Genomic DNA, 21,374 nt, shown 5'->3' with positions numbered 1-21,374 from the left:
AGTAGCTGTACCATTTGGAGGGAGAAGCCACGGTGGAAACTAATCTATATTCGTTACAGCTACCTATAGCCACACTGGCCTATCATAAAGTATGCCTTCATTTTTAATAAGAACAGAAAACCATGGGTCCTCAGACCAACGTGCAGAACCAATAATTCCAGCTATGATTTATTGGTACTTACTATATAACAAATGCCACTTACTGTCTTTACATTTTTAATTTATTTAATCCCAAACCCTAAAATTTAATCTCTGTTAGGCAAGTACTATTATAAAAACTATTTTGCAACTTGGGAAACTAAACGTTTTAGCCACTTGTCCAAAGCCATGCAGTTATAAGTGATAGAGCTGAGATTGAAAGCCAGACGTCTGGCTCCCGGGACCTGCATTCTTAAAAGCTATAAAACATTACCCAGCATTTTGTGTGTGTGTGGTTCTCACCACCCCACCCACCCCCCCCGCAACCCCCCGAAGAGGAGCAAGATAAAGAAATAGAAATAAATCAAAGAATAAAAAAAATTTTTTTAATCTTTAATTATTGTGCTCAAGGAGATTTAAAAGCTTATTTTATCAAAATAGAAACAGGCGGGGGGGGGAATAATTGAGTTCTTAAAAATTAAAAATAGGATTGCCAAACTTAAAAAAAAAAATCAATAGTATAAGTGGAAGCAAAAATCTAGGAAATCTTGCAGAATGTAAAGTAACACTATGAAATAAAACATTGAAAGAAAAGATAATTAACATAGAGAATTATTCCAGAAAATCCAAAATTTAATTAACAGCAGAAAAACTGGAATTATTAATATTGTCATTATTATTATTACTATAGTGAATATGCAACTTTAGGTTGAAAAATATCCATCATATTTTGAGGAAAATGGATGAAAAAAGACCCATATCTAAAATATGTCTTTGTGAAATATTTAGCATGCTAAGGTTAAAGAGCAATGCTGTAAAGCTCTAGAGAGAGGGGAAAGCATTTGTTTATAATGTAAGAAGGATCACCATACTTTAGATTAAGACATTTTACATCAGCTATACTGGGTGCTTCAGCTATATTAGATGCTAAGAGTCTTTGGACTTCTTTCAGTTGCTGAGAGGAAATTTTTTGTGAGACCAGAATGCAGTACCAATTCAATTATAAATTAAGGGTGGGAGCAAAAGGAAAATATTTTCACACTAAAATTAATGAAACAAAACATAGAGGTATAACTATATCATTTATATTTATGTATGTAACCATCAGAAAACCAAAAGGATCAATAGTTGAAACTGTAATTCTAAGAAGTATGGAAATAAAGTATGAGTCAGTGTTGAATCTCAGAGGGAAGGTGCGGGTGGGTGGGTGGGTTGGAAGAGATCAACCAAAGAACTTGTATTCATATATGCATAACCCATGGGCACAGACAATAGAGTTGTGATGGTGGGGCAGCCAGAGAGGGGGTACAGGCTAGAAGGGGGTCAGTGAAAGGAAAAAGAGGACATATGTAATACTTTCTACAATAAAGACTTTTTTAAAAAAATAAAGAAACTATGAGTCAGAAGACTATTCATTTTATTACATGGCATTTTGTACTCTGATTTTTTTCACCTTTTAAATTACTAATTTAATTTTATATTCTTTATTAAAATTTAAAAATATATCTAAAGCAGCTAGTCAATACCTAGTATAGATAGTCATTAAATGTTGGTGACCCATCCTATACCAAGGTTCTATTTACAAACCCTAACCCCACCAGATATTTGCTGTAAAAGCTTGAGTGAATTATTTAACTTTCCTCTGCCTCCGTTGTGCCTTCTGTAAAACTAGAAAGAAAACAGTGATCATTGTACTTACATGTGCTTAGAATGTTTTCAAAAATATTAGCATTTACTAACATGATCTAAGTTTCCTATTACCAAACTGACTTTGTTCTACATGATTTTACATCAATTTTTCATTAATTCATTTCTTCAAAACAAAATTTTTAAAAATCATCATTAGTTATGCAATGAGTTCCAAACCAATTATGAGAAACAAGATTTTAAAATGTTAAACAAAACCTGCTATAATTTTAAACAACTTGATGCCACTTAATTTAAAATTTGAGTTTACCCCTATTAAAATTTTATATTCATACTAATGTAGAGATTCCATATATTCATTTTATATTTATTAAAAATTTTTGAATCTCAAAATTACTCTATTTGCTTTATAATTTTTCCAAAGATTGTCTTATAGGATGGGACTATTTCATACATAAGGGTGGCACAATGTGGTTTTTAAATTCTGTTCATAGGTACTTGTCAACTTTGGAAGAATGTGTCATCATGGGAAACATTTCATTTGGGCCTGCTATATCACTGCTCTAAGGATGGTGGTTTAAATATAATGCAGAAGACATTCATGATTTGAAAAAGTTACGTACCTCTAGTCTGCAACAAAGGACTGGTGATCAGAAAATTTGGATGCTGTTACTCCCTGAGGTTTTTATTTGCTATATGATTCTGAAAAATTATCAAGGTCCTTACCACAGACACATCATTTTTGGACAATGTCCACATCCTATATAATAAAGGGCTAATATGCAAATCGACCAAACTGCTAAATGACCAATCGCTATGATGCGCACTGACCACCAGGGGGCAGACGCTCAATGCAGGAGCTGCCCCCTGGTGGTCAGTGCACTCCCACGGGGGGGAGCACTACTCAGCTAGAAGCCGGGCTCACGGCTCGCAAGCGCATTGGTGGTGGCAGGAGCCTCTCCCACCTTCACGGCAGTGCTAAGGATGTCCCCTGCAGGGAGCGGGCCTAAGCTGTCAGTTAGACATCCCCCTAGGGCTCCCAGACTGTGAGAGGGTGCAGGCTGGGCTGAGGGCCCCCCCCCCCCCCAGTGCACAAATTTTGTGCACCGGGCCTCTAGTATTAGCTATAATATCTTATTGAAATACTGCCCAATGAAATTTGGTTGTAAGAGGATATGCTGAATGTTTTAGTTTCCTATTGCTATTATAACAAATTACCACAAACTTAGTGGTTTAAAACAACACTAATTTACTATTTTATAATTCTGGAGGTAAGAAATCTGTAATGACTTTCACTTGGCCAAAATCAAGGTGTTGGCAGGGCCACATTCCTCAGGAGGCTTTAGGAGGCATCGGCATTCTAGAGGCCATTAGCATTCCTTGATATGTGGCCCCTCCCTCCATCTGCAAAGTACATCCCTCCACTTCTGCTTCCACTGTCCCATCTCTTATGGACTCTCATCCTCCCACCTCCCTCTTTTAAGGTCTCTTGATTACATTGGGCCCAAGAAGATAATCCAGGATAATCTCTCTGTCTCAAGACCCTTAATTTAATTAAATCAGCAATATCCCTTTCACCATGGAAGATAACATATTTGCAGGTGGCAAAGATTAGGATGTCGGTATCTTTGGGAAACTTTTATTCTGTCTACCACACTGAAGTATAAAATTAATTTTAATAATAGTAATCTAACGACAACAATTACCTTAAAAGAAACCAATAAATTTAGTCAAAATAAATAACCCAATAATAAACATGCAACCAACCTTATTCTATGACTGACACCAAGAAGAGAAAACACTACTTGACATATAACTATTATATTTGACTAGAGGCCCAGTGCACGAAAATCATGCACTGGGGAGGGGGGGTCCTGTCAGCCCAGCCTGCCCCCTCTCACAAACTGGGATCCCTCAGGGGATGTCCTCCATGGGGAGCGGGCCTAAGCCACAGTCTGGCCTCCCTCTGCGCAGGTGACCAGGCTGATCAGGAGAAGGCGCCAGCCCCATCATCCTGCTGCTGCTGCCACTGCAGCCGCTGCAGCCACCAAGGTGTTTTCATCAACACGGACTCTAGTCCCTTCACCATGAAAAAATGACAACTTTCTTTAGGCATTTTCAAGATATGTCTTTCATAGGATATGACATTTCTTTCTTTCTTTCTGTTTTTTATCCTCACCTGAGGATATGTTTCCATTGATTTTTAGAGAGCTTGGAAGAGAGAGGGAAAGACAGAGAGAAACATCAAAGTGAGAGGAACACTTTGATTGGTTGCCTCCTGCATGAACCCTGACCTGGGCCCTGGCCAGGGAGGATCCTGCAACCTAGGTACATGCCCTTGATCAGAATCAAACCCAGACCCTGCGGTTGGCAGGCCAAGGCTCTATCCACTGAGCCAAATCGGCTAGGGCAAGATATGACATTTCTTAGCCCCTCCAGCAGTGGACCTTAGTTTTTTCTTCCAGATATGAAGTGGAAAAACCCTAGATCACCTTCTTGGATTCTTATTACCCAAGTTACCAAGAACACTGCAAGTGGCAGCATACAGGGAGCTTAGCCAATGAGTGGTCAGAAAAGGTGTTTCCTCTGCAGCTCACGCACAGAGGCCCCGCTGCATTGTATCCGCTAGGGTGGGGACGTGCTCCGAGCCGCATGGCGGCCACCGGGAGCATGCCCCCAGCCCTGCGTTGTGTCTGCTGGGGTAGGGACATGCTGCCTGCCCAGACACCCTCCCTCCCTCCGTGGCCGGGGCACAGGATGCTGGCCTCATCGCCAGGGGGACGACACCAGCATCCCACCCCGGCCACTATGGACGCAGCCATCTTTGTGATGGAGTGATGGTTAATTTGCGTATTAGCCTTTTATTAGATTAGATTGGCATAGTGATTTATGAGTTCTTTTTTTTTAATGCTTTACTTTCATGGATGCAATGTATTAATGAATATGTGGGAGGTACAGGAGGATGGGGAAGTTAGGGAGGGAGGTAGTTAAAGCATGACTCATTTAACATTTTATATTAAAGTGACTCATGGAAGTTATAAAATGGAAGCTGTTTTCCACTGAAAAAATTGGATTTGATAAATGCAATCCAAAGTAAAAGTCAAGGAAGCTGATTTTTAAAAACCTATAGTGGAAAGAAGAGCTATGTCTCCAAGTTTCATCTCTTATACATGACCTTGAACAAGAAACCTTACTTCTATATCTGTTTCTATAAAATGGGGCAGTGATATCTGCCCTATCAATAGGTTTAAGAGTTTCATGTAATCCTGTCAGTCTCATAGTGAACAATCTTTATAAATATATTAACCCTCAATATATTATACTAGAGGTCTGGTGCATGAAATTCGTGCATGGGTAGGGTCCCTAGGCCTGGCTGGTGGTCAGAGCCAATCAGGTTTCCCGCCTCCCAACACCCCCCCCCCCCCCCGTCTTTTCCTCACCGCTGATTGGGGCCTGCCAGCTAGGGGTAGTAGCCACAGGAAGTTTCGATCCCCAGTTTGGAATGTGCAGGAGGTAGACAATCAATGATTCTCTATCATCATTGATGTTTCTATCTCTATTTCCCTCTCCGAAATCAATCAAATATATATTTTTTAAATGCAAGGTTTTTAGAGGAAGAAAGGTAGGGCAAGGGAGCTATTGACAGGGAGGCATTTGAGATCTTGCTCACATTTCAAATAGGATAACATAAGGTAGTCCTCAGGGGGTGACAGGTGAGGAGTGGCAGTGGGTGGAGCAGGGCACTGCGGGCTGAGGAACGGGCTGTAATGACTGGGAATGTCTGTGACAGTGACACCGAGTGTGTGTTGGGGCCATCGCTGGGATCATTCATCCCCAAGAGGTTTTTGATTCCAGATGGGAGAAGAAACACGGAGATCAGCAGCCCTTTCTTAGCCTAGAAGGTGAGGCGGGGGTCAGGAGTGGGCTGCCCTGCTTCCCTACAAATATAAACAGTGTAACTGGACAAATCAATGCCCTACCAGCCCTGGAGCTGTGTCCTGCCACTCTCTGGCTGTGCTGTGGCACTATTGGCCAGGGAGGCTGAAGCCACACCCCCGAGCATACATAGAATACAAAGGGGTGGGCAGAAAGCTGGAAACCAGAAGCTGGAGCTGACACGGCGCAGCTGGGAGCACTGCGTCCACCATGGAGTGGGACAGGGAGCAGCTGTTGGCGCAACTGGCTTTGGAGTCGGAGGGGCTGCGCTTCCTGCACGTCACTGGTGAGTTGTCGTAAGCCGCGAGACCAAGAGGCAGTAGGGTGGGGGGCGCCGCCATGGTCAGTGCGTGGTCCTTCATGGCATGCCAGCCGGGCCGGGTGGGGCCTGGGGAGGTTTTTCCCTCCTGGAGCCACTCTTCCCAGGGCAGCGGCATCGGGCCGCTTTTTTTTCCCCAACTTTTTTTTATTGGAAAGCAAGCTCTGGACTTGCAGTTCCTGGGATCCCTGGGCCATAGCGTGCACCTCCAGGCCTCGCTGCGCTCCCCTCCCTTTCCTCCTGTGTTGAGCATCAGCCTGGCCTGCGCCTTCTTGCAATGCCTTCTTGGGACCCCTGGATCAGGACTAAACCTGCAGTCGGACATCCCCCGAGGGGTGTAGCAATGCGCCAAGTGGCAGGTGGCCAGGGAGGATCCCGAACCAGGGCCAGGAGCCACGCAGCTCACGCTCATCCCTGCCGCTGTGCCTGCTGCCACTGCTTGGTAGTGCTGCCGCAGATCACCAGCCATGAGCCTGGCTTCTGGATGAGCAGTGTTCCCCCTGTGGTGTTACCCCTGCATTGAGCGTCTGCCCCCTGGTGGTCAGTGCACATCGTAGCGACTGGTCAACCCGTCATTCTGGTCGTTCCAGTCATTCCGCCGTAACGGTTGCTGGGCTTTTATATATATAGATAACCATTGGAATTTATATCTCATAAATTATCTGTCTTTAGATATCTACATCAGACTACGGTATTTCAGGAGTCATGGATCTGGAGAGCTATCCTTATTATTTTTTTATTATGTCATTGATTCTCAACAGACATTTCTGAGGTTAATTCTAACCAATTGCCCAAAATAATGCACAAGCCTGCTATCTGATTCAGACACTTACACAACTTTGCTATATTTCTGTTTGTATTGGTTGCATCAAAATTTAAGGCTAAGTAAATTTAAAGAGTTGAATGACAATCTTTTCTTCTGTGAAGTACTGTTTACCATCATTCCAAGGTCTTTCTCCAATTCTCTAACTTACTCAATACTTACTAGGTGTACCAGTTAATAATGCGGATTTTTTTCAATAGATGGAGTTACACATATGTTGATATATATGCAAATTGATATGTACGCTATTTTGTTGTATTGACAGCAAGCTTCAAAACTTCATATGTCAAATTTGCTGAAGGTGTTAACATCATAGATATTTTTATGCTTAAAAATGTTGAGTTTCATACCAAAAAAAGAGCATTTGTGGGAAGTTTTAATTTATTACTTTATTTTGAAGAAAAGTTCTTATATACTTCTGGAAGCTTATGGTGAACATGCTCCATCTCAAGATACTTGTGAACGCTGGTTTAAACACTTAAAAAGTAATGATTTCTATGTGAAAGACAAAGAACGTCCAGGTCAACCAAAATAGTTTGAAGACCAACAATTAAAGGCATTATTGGATGAAGATGCATGTCAAACTCAAAAACAACTTGCAGAAAGATTAAACGTTGCTCAGCAAACAATTTCTGATCATTTACAAGCAAAGGGAAAGATTTTAAAGGAAGGAAAATGAGTGCCACATCAACTGAATGAAAGACAAATGGAAAACCGAAAAGTCATTAGTAAAATGTTGCTTCAATGGCACGAAAGAAAGTCTGTTTTGCATCGAACTGTGACAGACAATGAAAAGTGGATTTATTTTGAGAATCCTAAATGCACAAAATCATGGGTTGATCCAGATCAACCATCAACATTGACTGAAAGGCCAAATTGCTTCGGAAAGAAGACAATGCTCTGCATTTGGTGGGATCAGGAAGGTGTGGTGTGTTATGAGCTTCTAAAACCAGGGAAAACCGTTAATACTGATCACTACCGACAACAAATAATCAATTTGAACCACGCTTTGATCGTGAAACAACCAGAATGTGCCAGAAGACAAGGCAAAGTAATTTTACTTCATGATGACGCACCATCACACACTTCAATACCAGTTAAAGACACGTTAAAAGAACTTGCCTGGGAAGTATTAACCCACCTGCTGTATTCACCAGACCTTGCTCCTTCAGATTACCACTTGTTCCAATCCATGGCACACGCATTTGCTGAGCAGCACTTCAAAACGTACGAAGAAGTGGAAAATTGGGTGTCTGAATGGTTTGCCTCAAAACGGGAAAAGTTCTATAGGGATGTTATCTACAAATTACCTGAAAGATGGGGGAAATGTGTAGCTAGCGATGGACATTACTTTGAATAAAGCACTTTTGATGTTTCTCTTGAAATTATCGTGTTTTCTTTGATTACAAAATCCACCATTATTAACTGGTACACCTAGTACTTCAATATAATACAATACAGTCTATATCTAATGTAGTACACAGACACAATTTTTACCTTTTCTCTCTTTAAAATTTGCGGGCAATGAGAATTTTTTCTACATTCCATAATTGAAAATATCTTGGCCTATAATACTGGTTTTGACTCAGGATCTCAACTAGATATGGAGGAAAAATAAATCCACAATGAAATCATAGAATTTCAGCATTTAAGTGCCCTTGGCAGTCATTTAGTCCAACCTCTTAGCAATGTTTAAATTCTCCATGTACTAATAGTACAAGTGAGTATCCATTTCTTAAGCAAATATGCAATAATTAAGGCCTGCTGGAGACAAAGCCTTCTAACATGTCATCTAACACACAGGAAATTGTGTGGCATTTTAGAACTTCTCAATTATACCCAGCATATGATATACTGTCTACATGCATATTTCAAAGCTCAGTTGTAATTTGAAATACTTTTCTTAAAGAAACAAAAAATGAACTCACAAATAGGGTTTACCCATTCGTGTCACTGGATCTGACATGGTTTCCCGTTTTATAAACCTGTAGTCCTGGAAAGCAGACCCATAAAGTTTGGTAGAGCATCCTTAATCAAGCTGAGAACCTGGCAAGTGCTTACCCAGGCCCAAAAGAGGCTAATGAACTATCACGTTTGAAGCATTTGCCATTACATCTTTATATATTTTTCTTTCTTTTATTATCCACTGGTAATTACATTCATTTGTCCTATCACATTTTTATATGCTCTGTTCAGAGGTTAATTAACTCAACTATTAAGGTAGGATTTTTCAATATTGAAAAAAATAATTAAGGCTTTTTTTTTTTCTTAAAGATTAAATAAAATGTAGTTAAGTAGGGAAATTATCAGAGGTGTTTTAAAGAAATTAAGAAACCCAGCAGTTTTTCTAATGAATGGTCTGAGGACTGCCAGCATCAGATGGCAAGGATGCTTGTTAAAAATGCAGCTCTTGCCTGGCCCGTGTGGTTTAGTGGTTGAGCATCAACCTATGAACCAGGAAGTCACCCTTCGATTTCTGGTTAAGGCACATGCCTGGGTTTCGGGCTCGATCCCCAGTAGAGGGTGTGCAGAAGGCAGCTGATCAGTGATTCTCTCTCATCATAGATGTTTCTCTCTCTCTCTCTCTCTCTCTCTCTCTCTCTCTCTCTCTCTCTCCCCCCCTTCCTTCCTCTCTGAAATCCATAAAAATATATATTTTTAAATATAAATAAATAAAAATGCAGCTCTTTAGACTGCCAAATCCACTAAATCAGATTGGGGGATAATATCAGTAATTCCAATTTAATAAGTATGATTTACAACTGCACTATAGTTTGCAAAGTATTAATTCAATCACAAATATTTGTTGAATGTCTACTTCATACCAGGCACTATTCTAGACTGGGGATTATCAAACTATGGCTCAAAGACCAAATCCAGCTTGCCACCTGTTTTAATATAGCCTATAAACCAAGAATGAGTTTTATATTTTTTAATGATTTTGAAAAATAAAAAGAAGAATATTTTGTAACACATAAAAATTATACGGGAGTCAAATTTTGGTATCTATAAATAAAGTTTTATTTCCCACTCTACAATTATTAATTTTCATATATCTGGATGTATTCATGCTACAATGGCATAGTTTAGTAGTTGTAACAGAGTCTGTTGTGGCATACTCATTTGCTTCACGCTGCTGCTAAGCACAGTACAAATAACAGCGACCTAGTTATAATTAACAGCATTTCAAATGTCATGCATATCACTGTACTGTTGGCATTTTTTTTTTATTACCAGAATAAGTTTGTCATGTCAAAATAAGAAAATAAAATTAAAGTGGTCTTTGTCACTTTTAAGACACAATTGAGTGTGGATTATTTTGTTATGAAATTAGATGGCAAATCATTGAGTTTATTATACAAAGACAATATACTAGTAGCTGTGCTGAAAGAATACAATAGATTTGAATATTTCCAGACCAAGAACTCATCACAGTATTTCCAACTTGCAGGAGAGCAGAAGCCAGGAAAATTGGAAAAGTTGAAACAAAATATCTCATCGTAGCAGATTTTTTTTTCTTTCACAAAATAAAAAAATAAATAAAATGGGTCTAAACCAAAAAAAATTGTATTTGTTAGGCATTCCAGGAGATCTATTTAATTAAATCATGTTTGACATAATAGCTAAAGAAACATGCTGAGAGAAAAAAAAATTTTAATGGTAGCCTACTGATGAGGATACTTAGTCAAAGAATTGAGGACCTTGAGAGCAGCTTCAAATAGCCAATTAAAATACAAAGCTAATTATTTTGAATAATTTTCCGTGGTTCTTGATGAATTGATAGATGTTGAAGATGCTGGTCAGATGTTTATTTGTGGAGTCAATGCTGAGTTTCACTGAAGAATTAGCCTTTATGAAGAGTGTGCATGTAATAACTTTACAGGCAAAAATGTTTTTTAATATATTCAGTACAATCTGAAATGGAATCTTCTAAGAAATCTGAACACTAATAGTGGTAAAAATGTGCATGAACAGAAAATATTTAGAGCCCTAACTGGTTTGGCTCAGTGGATAGAGCGTCGGCCTGCGGACTCAAGGGTCCCAGGTTCGATTCCAGTCAAGGACATGTACCTTGGTTGCGGGCACATACCCAATAGGGAGTGCGCAGGAGGCAGCTGATCGATGTTTCTCTCTCATAGATGTTTCTAGCTCTCTATCCCTTTCCTTTCCTCTCTATAAAAAATCAATAAAATATATGTATATTTTAAAGAAAATATTTAGAAAGTTTGTGAAAATGTCAAGTGTTTCAAGTCTGTGATTATTCATTGTATTTATCAGCAGGGCTTTGCAAAAAATATATTAATCTACCATATGCTTTTGAACCAGTAGTATCAACAGCAAACTTCATTTGTTCTTACAGACTAACCATCATCAGTTCTATAAAATTTTATCAAAAATAGAAGCTAAACATTATGACTTGCCCTACCACACAGATGGTTAAGCAGTGAAAAGGTTTTATTAGCTTAAGCTAAGATTAAAATTTTTCTGAATGAGAATTACCCTCAACCACTATTTTCAAACACTGAACGGCCTTGGAAGTTAACTTGATGTTGTTTCTTTATGGACTCAACCTACAATCACAAAGTCGGACAGCACTATTTGAGAGACTTATACTGTGATAAAATAATTTTGACAAAAATGAACATTGTTAAAACCACAAATAATATCAAGCTATTTATATAATTAACATTTTATCAAAGGTTAAAATAAGGAGTGATATTTCCATTTCAACACAAATATATAGTAGGTATATCTTCTGAGCTCCAGTAACATTTTTCAAACATGATGCAAGTGTGAAAGAATTTTCCATATTTCAAAAATACATTAAATGTTCAATTGAGGAGCTTCTAGCTAACATTCAACTGGAACTTAATAATCTATAAGGTAATGGCATGTTAATATGCAAATATCAAGAGAAAAATCTAATAGAAGTCTATAAAAGCCTTCCAAATGATGTATATGCTTAATTAAAATCAGATGTTAATGGATACCTATCTGCCTGAAAGATGAAATACATAAAATCTCATACACATTTGATAAATTAGTATTAACAGGTAAATATTTGCAATCAATTTTGTGATAGAGAAATAATTTTGAACTCCAATTAAATGAAATGTTATCACCCAAAGAAAGAGTTGTATTTTTCTCATTAGTAGACCTGTATAACAAAAATCATACTTTATTACTATTATTTAAAATTTTATCAATACAAAATTTGAAGAAAATCTTACTCTTTTATACAATGTCAGAGAGGAAGGGAGAGGAAGAGAGAGATAGAAACATCAATGATGAGAGAGAATCAGTGATCAGCTGCCTACTGCACGCCCCCCACCAGGAATGGAGCCCTCAACCCCGGCATGTGCCCTGACTAGGAATCGAAGGGTGACTTCCTTGTTCATAGGTCAATGCTGAACCACTGAGCCACACCAGCCAAGCCATAATATCCTTGATTTTGGCTCTTTACCCACAAAGCCTAAAATATTTATTATATGACCCTTTGCAAAAAAAAAAAAAAATGTTTGACCTCTTCTCTGAATCCTCAACTGATTGTAATCTCTTTGCGGGAAAGGACAGAACCCTAGAAATTTTTGCTCCTCCCTCAGTGACCAAAGCAATTTTTGCTGCTCAATGAATGATGATAACTCAGAATTATACAGAGCCTTTCAGTGAATTGAGAAAGGGCTCTTTTGATTATGATGATGATGATAATTATTATGATTTTGATATAATGTTATGAAGGAGTTGTTCTCTTTAATATTTTTTAGGAATAAATTCAAGATAGATAAATGACTAATCAAAGCAATGATAAGCAATTTCAATCAAGTTAATTCTGCCAACTTCTCTATAGAGAAGAGAATCAGTCAACACAAGGACATGGAGATAACATATAGATTCTAATTTTATTTGTTTTATACAAAGGAAAATTCTTTTCATCAAACATAACTTTAACTTTGCACTTTAAAAAAGCTTATTTTGTGACATATGTTTCTATTTCTAATGGAATATTGTATTGCAAAAATGAAAGTAATAAAATCACATTAAATAATGTCATTTCTATACATTAAATTTACATAAATGAGCAGGCACAATGAAGATATCTGAAGTACTTGTAAATTATTCATTTTCTCCCTCTATCTTATCTATTTACCTCGCTATTGTATAACTTCCTCCCTGTCCAGCCTACTTCCACTGTCTTTTTTTTCTTGCTCCCCCCACCCCACCTGGAATTGGTCTCTGAATCATTGATTGTGCTCAAGAAATATTTATTAAATGTTCAATGACCAAATCAGAGTTTGGTCACTTTTGCAACTACAATTATCAGGTTGGTCTCCTTAACCTCATTAACTCGCCTCTCAACAACATCTATTTTAGCAATATTTTATTTGTAGATGTCTCCTTGGATGAGGGCAACAAAAGTAAAAATAAACAAATGGGACTATATTTTAGTTGTTTGTTTTCTTCATTCTCATAATAGACATTGCTGTTAAAAACCTATATTTTTCATAAGTCTTTAAGATTTAATTTCTAAATCTGAGAATAGCTTTTAAATACAGTTATATTCTTGAACATAGTAGTACCAGAAAACAAGAATACTTGATTTATATTTTGAGGATTTAGATTGGAACATATTCTATTTAAGACTTCTTTTAGATAGTTCACAATATTTGTATTAATTTTATCTGAAAAAAAATATTTAAGGTGTTACCAAATCTGCTTAAAATGGCCAAAATAGCAAGTACTCTAGAAAATGTTTAGTTGGATTTCTACAGAAAGTATTGAGTTTTCAGCTACTTGTTATTAGCTACTGTGGTAGTTTGCATATTACATTTATTTAAGATTATGTCCTTGCTGAAATGTAAATGAGTTTTATGATTTGTGTGTGAGTATGTTATTTATCTTTACCACTCCCAATTTCAACCATTGAACTAAATCAAGTCATCAAAAATTGGTTTCTTTTTTTCTTTTTTGAGCAGGAACTGTAGAACTTGTATGTGATGAAAAGGTTTTAACTACTGTTAAAGAGAAAAAGAAATTGTGTGGTTTATTTTTAAAGTGTGCACTTACACACACACAAAGTAGTAGAGTTGAAAGGAGAGAAAAAAGTAAAAGTTCATTGGAACCCTGTGATTTATAGGGAAAGGCTCATCGAGCTCATAAAAACCAAAGGGGGAAGTGGTCGGACATTGGGTCAAATCTCCATTCACATGTTGTGTAATAAAAGGCTGACTGTAGCCTTTCAGCCTTGCTTCTAGTCATAGACAATGGCAATTGCAGAGCAAGACTAATAACAGGATTTAGCATAAATCCACCACAGGAAGTGAACAGTTGTACTGGCAAATAATTAGCCAGGAAACATTTTATAGCAGCATCAGGATGCGTCCGTGAGCTTTCAAACTCTCAATGCATTTGTGATCACGAAAACATAATTAGTTCTCAGTGATTGTAATTTTTGTGTGTGTTTGTTGTAGGGTAGTTCTTCGCCCCCCCCCCCTCCCCTTTCTTTTCACAAGCAGGCCTTATTTTTCCTGTCCTAATTTAGCAGCCCCAGTGAGGGTTTTGAAGTCTCAAGGGAGGGATGTAGAATGTTCTCTTTTTCCTCCTGCTGATGCTTTTTTATTGCAAGGTGGATGGTGTTTATTTTGCACAGCTAACAAGTGAGTTCAAAGCAACACATTGCTCTTGAACTCCTGCCAGATTCCTAAAGCTGAAAGCCCCCCTGCTTGGTAGAGCCAACCTGTACTATCAAAGCCTGACTAATTTGCAAAGGAATGTCAAAATGACCAATGCACCGCATTTTCTACCACCCGCTTCATTTGACACTTAAAGGAAAGCTAAGTGGGAGTGTAAAAGGAAGGAAATTTACTCAAGGCAGCCCACCCTATAATGTGAATTAATTTCATATTAAAAAAACGGGAGCTGTTTGCTGAGTACTTCCCATTTTCATCCTCTTTGCTCTTTCTTTCTGTTACTGTCTAAGTAAAGGCTACTTATAAACATTATGTTTATATTCTCAAGTCATCTATATTAAGAATAAATGCTGTCATTAGACTTGGCTCTGAAATTCTTGGTGTCAAAGTGTCTGCATGAGTCTGCTTCATCTGATTTAGTCACACCAGTTAAAGAGTGGTCCCTGAAGACAAACGCTCAGTCCAGGCCAATATGTTTCTCTTTTCAACACTTGAAAAAAAATAATTTCAATCAGAGCCAACAGATCTATGTTTATGAACAAATAGAAATTGTTGTTGGAGGAGACAAGACTGGTAAAACAAAGTCACAGAGTCAGTAGAATCAAATATAAGACTTTGATACGATTTAATTTCTGTGTTCTGATCACATTTTATAATCTCAAACTTTATTTAAAACTTATATTGAAAATATGACATTGACTTATTTTCCCGAAGTAAGATCATCTACAAATTATTTCTCAAGGCATTGATCCTAAAGCTTCATTCAGATTCCTAATTCTTTTTTACCAGTAAGTTTGTGTGATTTATATAAATTGCCATCGTCATCATCTAAGTTGAACAATAACCTCACCTTCAAAGATTGTCTCCCTTGGTTGAGTTTTTACCATACATTTCTCTACTGCCACCTTCTACCTAAAACTGAACTCCATTTCTTTATATGCTATTGGCCATTAAAAGTGTACCTTATCTCTGCTATCAGAATATGAGGTCATCTGAAGGTAAGATTTCTGGCAGTGCCTCAGATGCTTGGAAGTGAACTGCTGAGGTATGGTCATGCTGTAACTGTCTAAAAAAGTAAGTTCATGTTAAACTGAGTATCATGCTGGAATGGCTGGAGTCAGATGCACTCAGATTTGGAATACAGCTGAAGCACTGACTAGTTATGAGGCCAAGACTAATTAATTAACTTTGGAAATCTTACCTTCATCAAGTATACAATGAAGCTAATAATAGCATCTACATTGTGGTTTATTTTGCTCAGTACTATGCATGTCAAATAGTAAGCACTCAATATGTTAGCTATTGAAAAATGATAGCAGTTTGGAAACAGCATACTTCAAGAGTCAGAAATTTCCTCAAGTGGGCTTAAAAATCGGAAACACCTTGTCTCATAGAACAGGAATCTAGAAGGCAGCCAGGCTCCAGGTTTGATATGATAAAGTCTTGTTTGATCATAGCAATGTTCTTGATACTCTTCTCTGGGTGAGTTTTGTCATCAGGCTGGCTCCCCTCATGCTTGCAAAATAGCTGCCAGTGAGAGCAACCAAGATGGCGGCATAGTAAACACCTAAAGTGCTGCCTCGCACAATTTCAAAACTACAACTAAAAGACAAAACGTCCATCACCCAGAACCACGGGAAAGCTGGCTGAGTGGAAGTTCTACAACTAGAAGGAAAGAGAAAAGTGCATTGAAACATGCACAAGCGCTGAAAAGCTGAGGTACGGAGGCGCATGAATCGGGCTGGCAGCGGGCGTTGCTTTTTTCGACCCGAAGGGAGATAAGCTCCCGATTGCTCTTAACTCCAGTTTCTGGGGAGACGATGGGGACCCAAACTCCTATGGGGAGAAGCTGGACTGTCTGCCATCGGGTCGGAAAGTGAGGGTGGCTTGCTTGCAGAGTTGCGCACAAGAATAATTGTTTACTGTGCTGGGGCGCGGGACGCGGGGACGCGGAAACTCGGAGACACAGAGACGGCTGACTGGCAGCCATCGCTGTTTGCCATGCCCTAGCCTAGTGACTCTCTGAGACCCCGCCCCGCACAATCTACAAACCCACCCAAGCTCCAAGCAGCGGCTTTTGCATATGAATGGCCTGCCCTATCGCAGCTTAACCTAACAAACTGAGAGCTCCAAAACCTCCAAACCCCAAGCAAAAAGGAGAAAACTGTAGTTCTCACTGTAGCTCCTGCTGGATGGCCTCAGACAGTAGCTGACCTGCACCCCATTGGAGATCCATAAGCCAGTGTACCTAGTGGTCAGTGTGAGACGACAGCAGATTTCAACACCTCACATCCATAAGTGACACATTCAAGAGGCAGACTCAGTGAGCACCAAAGCCCCACTGAAACAAGGCCTGCACCATAAGCATGTCTCCAGCACAGCAGTTCTTCCATTATAGACACAGCGGGTCCTCACAGCCAGTTGGCCTGGAGGTCAATTCCTCCCAGTGTACCAACAACAATCAAGGCTTAACTACACCAAGACTTTGCACTCAGCCCACAAAGGGGTGCACCAATAGCATCCACCTCAGGTGATTGGGGAGGCTGAGCCACTGGCCCCTATAGATCACCTACCACACAAAGCCACTCCATCAACACAGGGAAGCAGCCAAAATGCGGAGACAAAGAAACATGTCACGAATGAAAGAAATGGAGGTAAGCAAACTACTGGACATAGAATTCAAAACCACATTTATAAGGTTACTCAAGAATCTTCTAAAAACCACCGAGAAACTTGATGAGACCTTTGAGGAGCTTAGTGAGACCTTCAATGACCTTAATGAGAATGCCAAAAAAATGGAAAAGGACCAGTCAGAAATTAAGCATACACTGTCTGAAATAAAGAATATACAGAAACTCAACTGTAGATCAAAGGACCCCAAGAATCAAACCAAAGATCTGAAATATGAGGAAACAAAAAACACCCAACCAGAAAAACAAAAAGAAAAAAGAATCCAAAAATATGAAGATAGTGTAAGGAGCCTCTGTAACAACTTTAAGCGTGCCAACATCCAAATTTTTGGGGTGCCAGAAGAAGAGAGAGAGCAAAATATTGAAAACCTATTAGAAGAAATAATGACAGAAAACTTTCCCCACCTGGTGAAAGAAATAGACTTACAGGTTCAGGAAGTGCACAGAACCCCAAACAAGAGGAATCCAAAGAGGACCACACCAAGACACATCATAATTAAAATACTATGGGCAAAAGACAAAGAGAGAATATTAAAAGCAGCAAGGGAAAAACAGTTAGTTACCTACAAGGGAGTACCCATACAACTGTCAGCTGATTTCTCAAGAGAAACTGTGCAGGTCAGAAGGGAGTGGCAAGAAATATTCAAAGTGATGAACAGCAAGAACCTACAACCAAGATTACTCTACCCAGCAAAGCTATCATTCAGAATTGAAGGTCAGATAAAGAGCTTCACAGACAAGAAAAAGCTAAAGGAGTTCATCACCACCAAACCAGGATTATATGAAATGCTGAAGGGTATTCTTTAAGAAGAGGAAGAAGAAGCAAAAGGTAAAGATAAAAATTATGAACAACAAAATAACAAATACATACCTACCAACAAGTGAATCTAAAAATTAAGTGAATAAAAAAATCTGATGAACAGAATGGACTGATGAATATAACAGAATCAGGGACATAGAAAGGGAGTGGACTGACAATTCTTAGGGGGAAGAGGGTGTGAGGGGTGTGGGAAGAGATTGGACAAAAATCTTACACCTATGGGTGAAGACAGTGGCGGGGGGGTAAGGGCATAGGGAGAGGTGGGGAATCAGGTGGAGGGGAACTATGGGGGGAAAAAAAAGAGGAACACCTGTAATAATCTGAACAATAAAGATTTAATTTAAAAAAAAAATAGCCCTAACCGGTTTGGCTCAGTGGATAGAGCGTCAGCCTGCGCACTCAAGGGTCCCAGGTTCGATTCCGGTCAAGGGCATGTACCTTGGTTGTGGGCACATACCCGGTGGGGAGTGTGCCGGAGGCAGCTGATCAATGTTTCTCTCTCATCGATGTTTCTAGCTCTCTATCCCTCTCCCTTCCTCTCTGTAAAAAATCAATAAAATATATTTTTAAAAAAAATAGCTTCCAGCAACAACTGGGATAGCTCTCTTTTTTGTTCAAGTCCAGCAGAAGAGATAAGAAAGGAAAGTGCTTTGAGATGAAACTCCCTGAAGTATGACTGAGACAGCCTGAGCTCTGTGCCCATTCAATGTGAAATGGTGGCAGTCATTACGTACCGTAATTATCTTAAGATTAATTTCCTGGGCCAGTTTATAACAAGGGGAGGGAGACTTCCATGATTGTCCTGTGCCAAGGAGAATCACACCCTGGAGCTGAAGATGAGGGCTGTTTCCCCCCGAGTCACATGGGCTGGAGGCAGAGGGTGGTTGTATAGAGAGTTGGAGTTCTGTTAGAAAAGCCAAAAGGAATGATGAGGTCTATCAGTTAGAGTCCCAGACGGACAGAAATGGTATACTCAAACAGGAATTTAATAAAGATCTAATTAAAAGATCTTAGGTAAAAGCAAGGTGTTTCTTTTAGTTAGCAACAGCCAGGAGCTGTTACCATCTCTAAATCTGAAAGGAGGAGAAAAAGAAGTCGTACTGGAACCCAGGAAAGCAAAGGCTGGGTGGATAGGTCCACCCATAGGAGTGTGACCTTTATCAAGGGACTCAGGCAGCTCTCACTCATCCTGAACAACCTTGCAGGAGGTACCTGCCAGAATTGCTGTGGTGTTCCTCTCCTTCAACCCTCATGAATCCTCTAGCAATCATATGTAAATCATATCTGTAAAAATGAGCTCCATTTTACAGATGAGAAAACTAAACCACAGAGATTCCGATAACTTGCCAATGGTCCTACAGCTCCTAGGTGTAAAGAATGAATTTGAACCGAGGTGCACCTGTCTAATTCTAGAGTCCACGTGCAGTCATTGTTTTCCCGTCATTACAAGGAATCCTGTGATTGGGACTATTAGGAGGCTAGTGCTGACCTTTGCCATAGTGCTTTTTTTGAGCATTACAAATAGAAGCCTAGGGTTTATTGGTTAAAAAGAAGTGAAGAAGTGAACACAGTGACTGATTTTAATAACTACCAAATGGAAAGATCACAAATGTTCAGAATAAGACAATTTTTCAATACATTTAGTAATAACAGTCTGATGAAATATTGCAAAGCCATTAAATTTAGGGTGTTTTTTTTTTTTAAAGATTATTTACTGGGATCATATACATTGTAATACCAACTTTTAAAGGTACAATTAAAAAAAAGACAGATGTGATGTAACCCTAGTTATTAAAAATACATTAACTATTTTTATGTAAAGGAAATTCAGAGATGTGTTTAAAATGGTCATTTACTCTGGATGTTATAATTTTCATTTTCTTTAAACCTGCTCATAATTTTTAATTTTTCTGCAGTGAATATGTATAATTTTTATAACCAGAGAGGGTGATGAAAGTAATTTGTAAAGATTATTTGTATTTACTTGAACTTCCCTGTTTTTTTTCTCTAAAATTGTGTGTGTGCACATATACAAGCTTATCCTTTACTATATTTCTGATCCTTGTAAAGATGGCCCTGAGATAATTAGGGGGGAACTTTTCTATTCAGTTTATGAGGAATAAAAAGTACCTAATGCTCTTCTAAGAGACATTTATTTCAGGAAATGGTTAAGATTATTTAAAATCACCAGTTACAAGTTAAGCTTCAATTATGTTTAAAGCTCACATAGGTGAAAAGCTCATCTTTGCTATGCAGGCTAAAGTGCGATGTAACTGTGGATAATGGGTGAAATATAATTTCACAGTCTCACATCAATTAATTTTGATTGGCCCAAGTTCACTCTGTGATAAAAATTGAATATACAGTTGTGTTGTTTTCCCAGCCCCCTCCTTATTTTATCCCTACTTTTCCCTTTAGACCATTTCAGGGGCTATTCCTCTCCAGATTTGGGGTAAAAATTAACATTTTTGTATGTACTTCTCATAATCAGGTCCTGGTCTAAATTGCTCTCCTTACAGAAATCAAATACCTAACTTGCTGATTTTTTTCATACTTTTATCCACAGAATTTTATTGAATTTATTTTTGCCATATTCGATATAATAAGCAATTATTGGATGCCTTTTATGTGCTAGCAATGGGATAGCAAGATGAAAAAGACAATGCAATTATCTTTGAAGGGCTCACAAACAAGAACAAATGTGAATGCATGTAGATGCTCACACATGCGTGTGCCTGCACACACACACACACACACACACACACACACACAGCTGATTTGGGAATGGAATGATATTCAGGAGTCAGGGAAAAGTTCAGAACACATAATGGCAGGGGATGGTTTTGAAGGCTGAGTAGTAGCTCACCATGCAAACGAAGTGAAGAGGGACATTTTGGTGAGTACCAAGAACTTAAACAAGGATGTAGAAGCACAAAAATACATGATGTGTGTGGGAGACAGTGGTAAGTTTTGTGAGGACTTGAGCCCATGTGAGATGAGCTCCCCTTGTATTTCATATCACAAACTGGAGCTTATACACTATAATCATGACCAGTCTTAATCACCAAATCAAATTATTACAGATAAGATTTTTGTTACAGAAAGGAAATTCTGGTGGCGTGAGAGGAGGAAACTGGGGAAGAGAAGAGCTGTCAGGAAACTCTCTGAGAAAGAGAGTAAGGGCCTGAGTCAGGATCCTGGCATGCAGTAATGTAATAAATGGGACCTATCTGAAAGATGTCGCTTGGTGAACAAACAAATAAAGGTAAGGCAGAAGTTAAGATGGCACTGCTGTCTCACTCAATCCATGCTT

This window comes from Cnephaeus nilssonii (assembly GCF_951640355.1).
Source record: "Cnephaeus nilssonii genome assembly, chromosome: 8".
In the NCBI taxonomy this organism is placed as follows: Eukaryota; Metazoa; Chordata; class Mammalia; order Chiroptera; family Vespertilionidae; genus Cnephaeus; species Cnephaeus nilssonii.
The sequence above is the reverse complement of the archived record's forward strand: the minus strand, read 5'-3'. Positions refer to the sequence as shown.